We start from the raw sequence: 12,700 nt of genomic DNA on the forward strand, positions 1-12,700 counted from the left end.
AGGCCATTCCTAAGGATGGTGCCTGCTCTCTGGTCCCCTAGCTCGCCTATTCTAGTCATTTTTCAGTTCATGCCATAACTGCTTGACCACCGTAGTCTTTATAATAGTACTGTTATATCTGTTAGATAAATGAATTTTAAGTTTCTAGATATGTTACATACCCTGGGTTCACTGTGATGACTGCCCAGTGCCAAGTTAAAAAGACTTGCCCTGAATCCTGGGGCCATAATACTTGGTGTTCTTGGGAGCTGCACAATTTCTGTCCTGGTCTCACTGCAATCTCTGAAGTTACCACTTACAGCTTTTAGTATTTTCTGCCAGCTTCTGGTTAAATTACTGTAGGCTGCTCCACCCTGTGCTCATGAAACTAAGGGATAAAATAAGAAGAAATTTTTACACTTAGAAATACATGTTTCTGGAAATTTCGCTACCTGAGACTCTGAAATCTATTTTAGGCATGTGTGTAGGATGAAAGGCCTATTTCTGAATTAGGGGAACTTTCCTGGGTTCTATGTACTTCTCATACGTATTGCTGATGAAGAGGAGAATATCCCAAGTTTAAATTTGTGCATTGTAGAATGAATATAATATAGCTTTCTTTTTTTCCTGTCAAGTCACATAGTAGAATTTGAAGCTTCATTCCTTAGCATTTCTACCTTACGTAAAAGCAATCTTCTCTTCTCCAAAAGATGCAGCCACATTTTTGCTTGTCTTTGCAGGGTACTAGTATAATCTGAGTAGTTTTCTCTGTTTCTCACTCATCAGAGGCTAGCATCTAAATGTCTTCTCTGGTATCCCTATCACAACCACAATGCTTTCCTCCACTAGAATGTGCAACTTTGATTTCTCTTGCCCCACCAGTGTGTATGATTTCATGGAAGTGTATCAGCAGTGATATCACCACCATGTTCACTTTGGTGGTTGACATCTTACGTTATCAATGAAAGCATTGTGAAAAATCATACAGGGTCAAGTTCAGAAGATTTGTCAATTCTCAAAGGCCATGCTTCACAGGCTATGAAGAGAACCTCAAATATTATATTCTTAAGTTCAGTACTGCTGTTAAACATTCACATGCATTTCTCCTTGGAGGTGGGTTGAGAAAGAATTGATGCAAAAACAAAGATAAAGAATGGAATGCATTCTCTTTAATGATGTGCTACATCAGGTAAAATGATCTGAGAACTAATTGTTCTCAATCTTGGCAGCCTACTGAGTTTCAAATAGAGCTATGGAAATGATAGGAATGAAACAGCCCTGAAAGTACTGAGAGCTGATTTGATGTACTGGAATGTATTTGTGTCTTGTACAGCTCTGCAGGGGTAAGATGAACATAAGCCCTCCAGGCAAGACTGGACACTGACCAGGGATCACAATTCTAAAACAATTCCCAGGTACTTTTTAGTCTCAACCTTGACAAATCAGTCACTTTATCTTTACCAAATCTGTATTCAGAGATTTTCCCCATGGTTTTATAAAATACCAGGTGATGGGTCTAATTATGGGTGGATAAAGAATTACCTAAATGTTTACATATGAAGACTGACATCTTCAAGATCCACCTACTCTGAAATATCTCCCCTTCACTGCCTGTCAAAGAGGGCCTGGAATTCCTGACCTTTGAGACATTTCTTTGAGTTAAAATTTAATCTGTAAAATATTTCCATAAGAGGTTCCCACTAAAGCATATTGGTAGAAAGGAGAAAGCATCAGGTCTAGCCCTAGCACATGAAACTTATTAATAATAAACACATGTAAATGCATTTGTTTTGGGTTTGGTTTGGCTTGGTTTAAATTTTGTTTATAATTTATTGGAATCCTTGGTGTCATCTTAGAAACTGGAGAAGAATACATGTAACAGAACTGGTAAGATTTAGTTCTTCCACTGCTTATAAACTTGTTTCACTTCTCCTTGTGTAGCACCAAAAACACAATCTTGAGGAAGGAAGAAATACAACACCCACAGAACAGAACTTCTGGGGCAGCAAGCAGGGGAGGGGGACACAGGTGTTTGGAAGGCAGTTAGAAGGCAACTGGAAGTGCATGATAATAGTTCATGGGAAGGAATCCAAAAAGAGCATAATCCCTCGGTTGGGTTGTGGGACGTCACACAAGATGTCCACTTTGGCTTCTTCGTATCATTGCTGAAATGACTTCCATGTCCCACCAACTTGAAGGTGAAACCTAATGAGTACTTTAGTATGCTGGATGTTGTGTAATTGTGAAAACGATGAACCTCATCATTTTTCTGAGGTGGCTTTTTGTTGGTTCCACTGCCCCAGGCATTTGGAAAACAAATGTTATAATTTAGAATTTAGGCTTTGATCAAACTTATCTATTGAAACGCAGTTATCTTTAAGACAACTATCTTCCCCTATCTCTCAACTTTTACTCAAAAATATCCTTCAACCTTGGCTGGGTGGTTCAGTTGGTTAGGGCATCATCCTGTGCACCAAAAGGTTGTGGGTTTGATTCCCTGTCAGAGCACATACCTAGGTTGCAGGTTTGATCCCCAGTACAAGAGGCGACCAACTGATGTTTCTCTCTTACATAGATGTCTGTCTGTCTGTCTTTCTGTCTGTCTGTCTCTCTCTCTCTCTCATGAGTGAACATATCTTCAGGTGAGGATTAAGAAAAAAGTATTGATCAAATTTGCAAGCCAGACACAAAAATGTGCTTGTGCCATAATCCTTAATTCTGAATTCAAATGCTAAATTCAATTTATAAACCTTTATAACGTAGGTTGCTGGTATCCTCCAAAGCCTTAACATATCCTGGGGGGTGGATTTATACTTTTGTATAGGCTTTCAAGGCAGGAAAATGTGTGGAGGCAAAAATGAGGTGTTGCCTTTCAGAACCTGTTATCTTGCTTGGCCTCCTTGCTGGAGAGAGTGCTAATCTGTTGACCAGGGCATGACTCATGTTTCATTGGAAAAGGTTGCTTTTTCCTGAGAAGGAGGGACAATCCTTTTCTCCTGGGCACAAGTCATAAATCTTGTTTTCTCTTGTTACATTTTGCAATTTTGTTTGAGACTTTATTAAAGAGTATTTTACAGTAGTCTCAATGAAATACATGTAAGGAAAAGAGAAATTACATCTACCTCTATGACTTCTAAAAGATAAGAAGTATCTGTTTAACTCAAAATTTTGCTTCCTTCAAATAAGCATAGTACAATGGCCCTAGCTCTTTGGAGAAAAGCCACCAAACAAATCTAATACAAGCTTAAAGCTAATTACTATGTCTAGTGTATCCACGGTTTGTAAAGAAGCTTTAAACGTTTTGATGGTCTGTTTGTTCTGCATTTTCAAATCAAGCTCCCCAGACCAAAAAAGGAAAAATCCAGAACAACTGTAGTTAGTTCATTCTTAGGGAAAAGCCAGAAACTCAAATAAGACCTTTGTGGTTAAAAGAATACATATCAAATTTGTTGCTCCCAAAGGGGAAAATTGCAATCAATAAACAGAAATTTCTGAGATCTAATAAGCATATATGCCATTTAAAATAGCAACCAAATATAGTAATCTACTAAGTTCCTCATTTGCCTTTTCTGCATATCCATGGACATATTTGTCTGGTATAACTGGGCTTCGGGGAGACAATGGAAGCAAAAGATCAGGACCTCATCTCACTTCCTAAACACTGACTCTAGTGTTTTCCTTTAAGCCTATAAATAAGAAGTGCTCACTTTTCATGTGATGATTAAAGAATAAAAGGCACTTTGAAATCCTTCTCTGGCCTGGGGTGTTTGAATGCATGTGTATATAAGAGAAAAAAATTCACCACAGTTCACATGTAAAAATGTATTTACCTGTGGACATGTCAACTCTGAAACTGCTGTCCCCTTGATTAGAGGCCATACCTTAGATTCCTTACCTTGGTGTATACTGTCACTTTGCAGTCATCCGTACCATACAGAATGAAGATTTTTCTTGAGAGAATGTGATCCAAAATGCATCATCAGTCATGACTTTCAGAGACAGAAAGTGAAGCATGCAGCATTTTGGCATGATGAGACAGGTCAAATGACCTCCACGGAGCAATGATGACAATAACTTAGGTGACTCAGCTCAGCCTTTATGCTCTAGCCTTTCATTCTTCCATGTGAAGTCACACTTACACTCCATAACTCTGGACTCACAACATTTTATATTTCCAGAGAGATGCATGAAATGAGAGATTCCAGGTTCCCTGTATTCCCAGAGCTAATAATATGGCTCTGAAGAAAAGGTAATTTATAATTTGACCCTGAGAACAGCACAGAGGTTGGTCAAAGAAGGTTAATTTAACATAACCTACCAGTCATAGTGTATCCAATTCCCTCCTAAATGACTTTCATTTCCAGTCTGTAAAACCTTGCAGGGGAATTTGTTGCGTAAGTTTACAATGTTATGCCTCTTTTAATTTTATTAAGCCTATCCCCTTCAGGCACTAAGAAGACTCATTAATTCTCAAATTCCAGGACAGAATGAACAAGTCTATTTTAATCCTTCATTATTTCAGACACTGTGATAATCTCACCTTTAAGTTCATACTTTTATTCTAAACAGTCCCCCTGAAAGCCCCCTATGCCACAAAGAGCTGAGTTAGCACTTCTTTGGCTTTTGACACTGATGGCGGTTTGACAGGCCAGTATAAGTGGGTGCAAAACATGAAATACTTAGCCTTCTTCAAAAGCTTGGTAGGTATCGCTACTTAGAAAGGGGCTGCTGACTATGGGATGAGGTTGGATGGGAATATGAGGAGAGAGGAAGGAGGAACTTAAAGAGCTGGCTGGGAGAGAAGCAAGAGCTCAGATCTGGAAAGAGTGGTGAGAAGGATCAGGTTTGTAGGAGAGAAAGAAAATGTGCAGGAAGTCAAAAACCAGGAAACCAGGGAGATGGAGGACCAAATGAAAGAAGAGAAAAAGCACAGGCAAATATTTTCAGTCATTCTTCTCTCAAGGGCTGAGTCCGTTTTAAAGAGTTTCATTCCCACCCCATCTCAACTGGTTCAGACATCTTTGTCTCCAAAATGCATCCTAGAACCTCCTGAATGAAGAGAGCTGTGACCCTCATCATGACAACCTCTTGCTCTGGGCTTTGGAGGAGTTTAAATAAGGACAGTTGAGGGTGTGTGTGTGTGTGTGTGTGTTCACATTTTTAACTATTTGAGGGCTATACATGGAATAATGGGAACCATCAGATTCTGACACAAAATAGCTCCCAATGATAGATTGGTATACTGGGTTTGGATTAAAATAGCTAATGCTTACTGAGCCCTATGAGCCAGGTACTGCACTTCCCTCTAAAGAGAAAGAATCTTATTTAACCTGCAGGCCCTAAGAAAGATGTACAGTTTTTACAGACCTCCATTCTTCAGATCAGGAAGCTGAGGCTTAGAGAAGTTAAATAATTTCTCCCAGCTAGTAAGTGCTAAAGTCATATTTTTGTATTTTAAAATGCAAACTTGAGAAAGGGTATGTATTTAACTAATTTCTGTCTAAGCCCTAGTATAGCAGTAAGAATGAAGGCACAGTCAACAAGTGTTTGACAATTCTGTAAACAAATTGGCCATCTTTTCAGTATTAGAAAGGGGTTTGGGGTCTTTTAAATTACACAGTGATCATGTCTCTCCTGACACTAATATTAACATGTTACTGGGAACAGTGGGTTTTGACCCTTCTCAATCAGAGTATGCACTATCTTCTATTTGTCACTGGAGAGTTAAAAAACCAGTGTCTCTAACTAGGGCCTTTGTATGATATAAAAGGGCCAATTAAGACCCATACTTAGGGGTCTACTTCATCAAATCCCTCCTTTTTATAACGTCCTTAATTTCATCATCTAAGGATGATTGAAAACTCCAGTCTTCATTGTGGGACTGTCTTTTTTCTTGCTCTGCTTTATGAAGCCCAGCTGGGCATAGTACTCCCACTGAATTCAAGAGAGACTTAATGCTTGGATCATTCTAAAGGGTGCAAAGTAAGAGCATGAAATGACCACAATTCAATAAGAAGAAAGAGTTCAAATCTTAATTGGAAAAGTCTGCCACAGTCTCTCACATTTGAATTTGTGCATAGCACTTATATACGGAAAAAAACTCTGTGGATGTTTTAAATTCATGATGGTAATAGCATGTTCATTCTTTGCAAAGGAAGAAAAGAGAGAGAAAATTTTAAATGTCCAAGTGTTTTCCTTTAACAAATAACTTACATTAAATTGCCCTATGAGGACATCATTCTAAGTGAAATAAACCAGACAGAGGAAGACAAATATTGCATGGGATCACTAATATGTGGAATCCAAAAAGAAGTCCAACTCATAGAAGCAGAGAATAGAAAAGTGGTTGCCAGGAACTGGGAGCCAGGGGTTTAGGGGCACAGGGAGAGGTTGACAAAAAGGTACACACTTTCAGAGATAAGCTGAAGAAGGTCTGAGGACAGAATATAAAACATGGTGACTAGCGATGATAACACTGCATTGTACAATTGAAATTTCCTATGAGAGTACAACTTAAAATGTTCTCAAAAACACGCACAAAAAGATAAATATGTGGAGCGATGGACGTGTTAATTAAGGATGCTCTTCAGAGTGTCTATGTACATTAAATTACCATGCTGTACACTTTAAACATTTTACAATTTTGTCAACTATACCCCAATAAAGCTGGAAAAAAATAAAATGGCACAATGTTAATGTTAAACTTTTTGGATCTGAACTTTATCAAGTATCTCTGCTGCTAGATTAAAAATTTCAATATATGTGAGAAACAATGTCCATTAGTGGAATCTTAGCTTAAAGTAGGTATTAATTTGCATTTTAACTTTTATTGTATGTCTGGTCTCTGCTGACACTGGTTGCTAAATTTCTCAGTTTCTTAATAGTTTTAATTTTGCTTACATTTATCAAGCACCCTCTAGATGCCAAAGTGATAATTGCTTTCTATTGATACCTTTCTTTAGTCTGCACACCAGTGCCGTGAGCTAAGAAACGCCTCCTCCCATATTTTGCTGATGAAGGAACTGAAGCTTTCACATCGCAGTAGTTAGCATAGGGTGGGAACAAGGTTTGAGCCACCAGTTTGAGCTCACAGCCCACACACTCATCTACTATGTGAGGTGAGCTTCCTGGTTTAACCACCTCATTAGATGTTTCAAACCACTGGCATCCAGCTAAGATCTGAGGAACCATATGCCGTGCAGACAACAGATGGCCTGGGTGTTGGGGGACTTGGGAGGTGACACTAAATTATATGTTACTCTGTCCTGATATGGAGTCATCCCTTTTCTTAGGTTATCTCATCATAAAATCATAATCAAGTCATTAAGATTGTTATGAAATGAACCTGAAAGGCCACTTAATTCCACTTCTCTCTCTAGAATAGAACAGCTGATATATAGAGCAGTGGTGTTGAATTTTCCCTTGGGTCTAAAAAACAGTATGATTTAATAGTAAGAACACTGTATTGAGCAACAGGGAATCAAGGTGTTGATCCCTTCAAAGTAGATTTGTCAGAACACTTTTTCTCTCTGGACCCAATTCTATTCCATCTGTCGTAGCGAGGGACTCGTTCACTCATTCATTTCTTCATTCAATGCAGATGTATTAAATGTTTATTATGAACCGAGCCCTACATTAGATGTTGGGATATCAAGACTGTAAGAGATATTGATTCCCATCTAGAAGCTTATACTTTAGTCAGGGAAAAAGATAAGAAAGTACCTGCAGTTCTGTAGTTCTGGGGCTTGAGTGCAACGATGGAAGTATCAGAACATTCTGTGGCAGCACCTAGGAAAGGAACCCAGCCTAGGCATGCATGGCAGTGTTCAGGTGGAGCTTCCTGGAGATGAGTGAGGACCAACATGAGCTCCAGAAGGATGAGAACATGTTATCTGGATAAAGAGAGGTGGGAAAAAAAGTGGGAGGGAAGGAAAAGGAAAGGGCGCTTCAGGAGGAAGGAACAATGAACAGAACCTAAGGATGAGATGGAGACAGTAGCATACCTGTAGAACTCTAAGGAGCTCAGAAGGTCTGGAGCTGTGTGGGTGTGCAGGTTGTGAGTGTGTGCACCTTTGCCTGCATGTGGGCTGGCTGGTGGGTGGTGGTGGGGGCTGTGGAATGATCAGGGAAGTGGGGACAAAGGGAGCTGCAGTGCTCATCAGGGACCAGTGGGTGGGGAACTTTGAATACCGTGACTATCCTGACCCAATAGCCATGGAGAGCTGGGCCAGAGGTTTAAGGAAGAGGGTGGCCTAATTAGATCAGTATTTTTCAGGGACATTCTGGAGACAGCATGGAGATTAATTTGTGGGAAGCAACCTGGAGGCCAGCAGGTTAGATGGGAGGCTTTTGCACTCATCTAAACCGGGGGTTCTCAAACTTGAGCAGCCAAGCAAATTACTTGAAGGGCTTGTTAAAATAACAGGACCCTGGCCTCCAAGTTTCTTAATGGGTAGGTCTTGAATGTAACCTGAAAATGTGCATTTCTAACAAGTTCCCAAGTAATGCTGATGCTGCTCACCCAGGAACAGCATTTTGAGAACTACTGTTTGAGGCAATGCTGACTGCTAATTATAAAATTCCAGGACTCTTTCTTTCTAAAAAGCAACTTTTATGAGTAGACAGTGTATTTTTTCAAGCATACTACTTCTATCTAAATTCATAAGATAAATATGGGACTACCGATAAATTCATTATCCTTGTCCTAGGTTTTGTGTCTTCTATTTTCCCAAGTTGAATTTTGTTTGATATACCAGAGAAAAAGTTCATGGTACATCCAGTGATTTGCAACAGGATGAAAAAGCCGGAACGCCGCTGCAGCTGACTGAGTTCTTTGTCTGACTGAAATACAATAGACCAATTGAAGCCTGTAATATTTGGGCTCAGATTTTAGAAATGAAACCTTGTAGAGGGAAAAAAGAAAGCCTTATCTGCTTTACATAGATTTTTAAAATCCCACTTCTCCTGTTTTGAGGCTGGAAAAAAAAAAAGAGGTTATAACTGCAAACTGCATATATAGCTAGTAATCACAAATTCCTTTCCTTATCAAGTATCTAGGAAAGAACATTATATCAAAGAGAAACAATGCCTCTTCAGAAAAAAAGGAACTCTTACTTTAGAACAAGGCTTGCAAGTTCCAAAGTCTCAATCTAATCGAAACAAAAAAGTCCTGTGTTGCCCTGGCTGGTGTGGCTCAGCGGATTGAGTACCAGCCTGCGAACCAAAGGGTGACCAGTTCGATTCCCAGTCAGGGCACATGCCTGGGTTGCAGCCAGGTCACAGTTGGGGTTATGCAAGAGGAAACCACACATTGATGTTTTCCTCCCTCTCTTTCTCCCTCCTTTCCTCTCTCTAAAAGTAAGTAAATAAAATCTTTTTAAAAAGTTCTGTGTTAATTTTGATTTTTTCATTTGAAGGACAGTGTATTTGTAAAACCAACAGGCTACTCCAGCTTGACAGTGGACTATTCACAATGCAGAGTATTTTAGCAACACACTGAGTCTGTTAGTGTTGAAACATATACCCATATTATAAGAAATATGTAATCAAAATAAACAGTCAACATGTGATGATTTACCAATACCGTCTATTAAGGATTTATTTTAGAAATGATACAGGGATTCTCTTTTCTTCATCAACGTAATACTTGAGGTGAGACTTCACCAATCCTTTTATCTTTTGGTATCAGCTGTTCTCTTCAGAAAAGCTTGCCTTCATTTGCTTATTCAGAGTGTCCCAGTTAGTTTAACATTATAGTTCTCTTGAAAGTGCAAAAATACCTCCCTATTACTAAAATCTATTAATCACCTGAATCTTAATAGAAGGCTAAGTGCAGCCATAACCAATGAAAGGGATTAATGACACTGATTCTATCAATGCAGGCATTCTCTTTTCGCTAAGTAACTCTGTGAACTCCCAAATGGTTTCACTAGAAAGGATTACACATCCCAAGCAGTGGGCCATAATTATAATTACAGGTGTGGCAGGCAGACAGCAGAAGCAGATGAGCTCATAAGAAACAAAGATTTGCTCTGCTGGATGGTCTGTCTCCTCTAAAGAACAGAGAGTGGCAGCATACATGAGTTACCATGTAAACAAATCGAGCAATCACCAACATACAGCAGAATGCGTGTTTCTCAGCCAGTAAATACACCTCCCTTTTTTCACTGGTGGAGGTGAGTTTTGCCTCTCTGTACTCTCCTGACCTCAAGTTGGTGGGCAGGGGCTGATGGGGTAATAGTAATGAAGCCTTGTTCCCCTCATCTTTCACCACCTTCCCCCACCCCAGTCTGTTTTGCAACTACCCCAAGAGAATAACACAGCCAATTGCCTTGAATGAGAATGTGAAGTTTCTATCTGAACTAGAAGGCAGTCAACCAAACTTCTCTGTGCGGATTGGATACTAGTGATAGGCACTGATTTTATTTGTCTTTGGAAAGTCCTTTTTGTCCAACTGTGAATTAGGTTGGCTTTTAGGCTAATTGGAGCAACATGCTTTACTTCTTGACTTCAAGATTTATAGGAAAGCAATTTACGGGGCTAGCAGTCAAGTCTTCACTGGCAAAGTGAATCAGAATAGTACGGCAATTATGCAAATGATCAAGAAAAGAAAAAAAGAGCTACAGCAAGATCCTGTTTGCTTAATGTAGGTGGGGCAACTGTATCCCCTTACCCTGTTTTCAATTTGGCAGTGCTCTGAAAGACTCTGTGTGGGTTGGACAGTGAAGGACAATGTTGGGGCCCCATAGAGTTTAGGGTTTCAGTATGGGCTTTCAGAAGATCATAAAGTGACTTACAGGCCTTTTCAGGCAGACAAGCATTTAACCAAGGTTGGGAGAGGAAAGATACTCTAAAGGAACTTTTAAAGAATGGCATTCAAAGTAAGTGAAGAGAGTAGCCAAATAACAGAGATGCATAACCCACAGACATGGACAACGAACAGTGTGGTGAATGCCTGGTGAGCTGGGAGTGGGGAACTGGGTGGAAGTGGGCAAGGAGGGGACAAGGGGTACATCTGTAATAGTATCAACAAAAAAATAATAAAGGAAGATTCTTTCAAATTTCTCACCTATTCTTTATTATTGTATGTGAATCAAAGTCTTAATTAATCAAAACCATTTCCTTTGTATCAGAAATCTGGCTTTGGATACAGAGCTCCCTAAACTGGATGGTGACAGCTGATATAAGGGCATTGGGGTATGTCATTCCTTTATTAAAGTAATGAAGAGCTTAAACAGATAATGTGTAGCTCTTCCTTAGGAATCCCTAGGGTGAGAGAACCCTGAAAATATGCATAGAAATAGACATACAGTCAGCTATTTCTATGCCTTTCGTGGCTAAATTGCATGCCCTGTTCTATTTTGCAGACATCAGTTTGGCAATTTGGGACTTTGAGGGCACAGGAGAAAGTTCAGTGTGTACCAAGTGTGGCTGATTAAAAAGGAGATGGCAGCAGGCATGGCCCTGACATTGTAATGAAAAGAATAGCGGCATTATCCCCTCAAGCCAGTCGGACAAAGACCAATGTGAGGGCCAAGCCCCTTAAAAGCTATTAAAGATTAGAGTCATTGACAGGGAAGTTCTTTCACTAGTAACCTCTTGTTTCCCAGGACTAACTGCCCGGCTTTGTAGTTTCAGTGTGCTCAGGACGTGCAGAAAAAAAAAAGGCTGAGGACATAGGGCTGCCCCTGAAACCCCAGAACAAAGCCAGGTCGGACGTGAGTGGGGGGTGGGAGGAAGCGGTGAGCTTGTGTGGGACAGAGAGGCGCGGGTCCTCCCGCAGACCACAGACAAGCCTTCTCTGTGTGTCTCACGTGTAACAACACGGCACGCCCCCTAGAGACAGTGTTCTGACGCTGGATAAGAAATCAGATTAGGCGTTCAGACATGACAACAAGTGGTTCATCAAAATATTCTACCACTTGATGTCTGGGTGGGATATTTGCCTAGCAGACACTGGACATGAATGAACAGTAATTAACAGGAAGTGTTTCTGAGTTATACTGACATTGCCAGGTGGAAAGTATAAACTAGAAGCGAAATGCATAGAAAGTAGAGGTTGCCCTTAATTTAACCACTAGCACTAAAGGCCATAGTGAAGCTGATTTCGTATGCTGTGTGTATTTCACGTGCTTTGTTGATAGTGACCAGTAAAAGACCAACATAGGTGAGAATAATGTTATTTTTCCAAATCTGTGTCCTCTCACCAGTATGAATTTGGGAAAACAGCTATTTGGGGTTTAAGGACTAGTGATTTTCTTGATCTCTAGGTAAACATAACCTACAGTTGAGCATCAGGGTTAGGGAGGGAGAAGTTAATTTACATGGCTATTAAAGTCTCTCCCTCTCTTGAGATTCCTTGAGGCCAAGTATTAATCTGTACCTTTCATAAGGACTTATTTCTTGTCATTTTTAATCTATTTTTGCCTTTTGTCTCCCTGTATTTCCTTTTCATTGGTCTCAGTGCTCTAATACTTCACATCTAAAGTGAGAATAAAATAACTTTGTTTTAGACATTATAAAACATAGTGGTACTTCTAAACAACAGATGGGTCCTTTTTATCTGTAATAGCTATCAAGCATTTACTGTGTGCTCATTAAACACAGCCCCATAAATGTAAACTGAATGATTAATGTGCCAAGTGCTTAATTCTCTCATTTCTTGCAATTCTTTGGTTTGGTGCTATTATATTTTTATTCCACTTTAGAGATGAAGAAATGG

The 12,700-nt window shown here is 39.7% G+C and overlaps 1 long non-coding RNA gene across 1 annotated transcript in view; it reads right to left on the reverse strand.

Moving 5' to 3' along the window:
- The window catches only part of LOC150022327 (uncharacterized), a 29,119-nt gene extending 21,154 nt beyond the window's left edge, over positions 1 to 7,965 (reverse strand). Inside the window, exon 1 of the long non-coding RNA XR_016509347.1 lies at positions 7,702 to 7,965. This is a non-coding gene — a long non-coding RNA (uncharacterized LOC150022327). The remainder of the gene's footprint in view (positions 1 to 7,701) is intronic.
- Between the last annotated feature and the right edge of the window lie 4,735 nt (positions 7,966 to 12,700).

The sequence above is a fragment of the Furipterus horrens genome, unplaced genomic scaffold (genome assembly GCF_987537825.1).
Source record: "Furipterus horrens unplaced genomic scaffold, mFurHor1.1.pri manual_scaffold_1, whole genome shotgun sequence".
Classification (NCBI taxonomy): Eukaryota; Metazoa; Chordata; class Mammalia; order Chiroptera; family Furipteridae; genus Furipterus; species Furipterus horrens.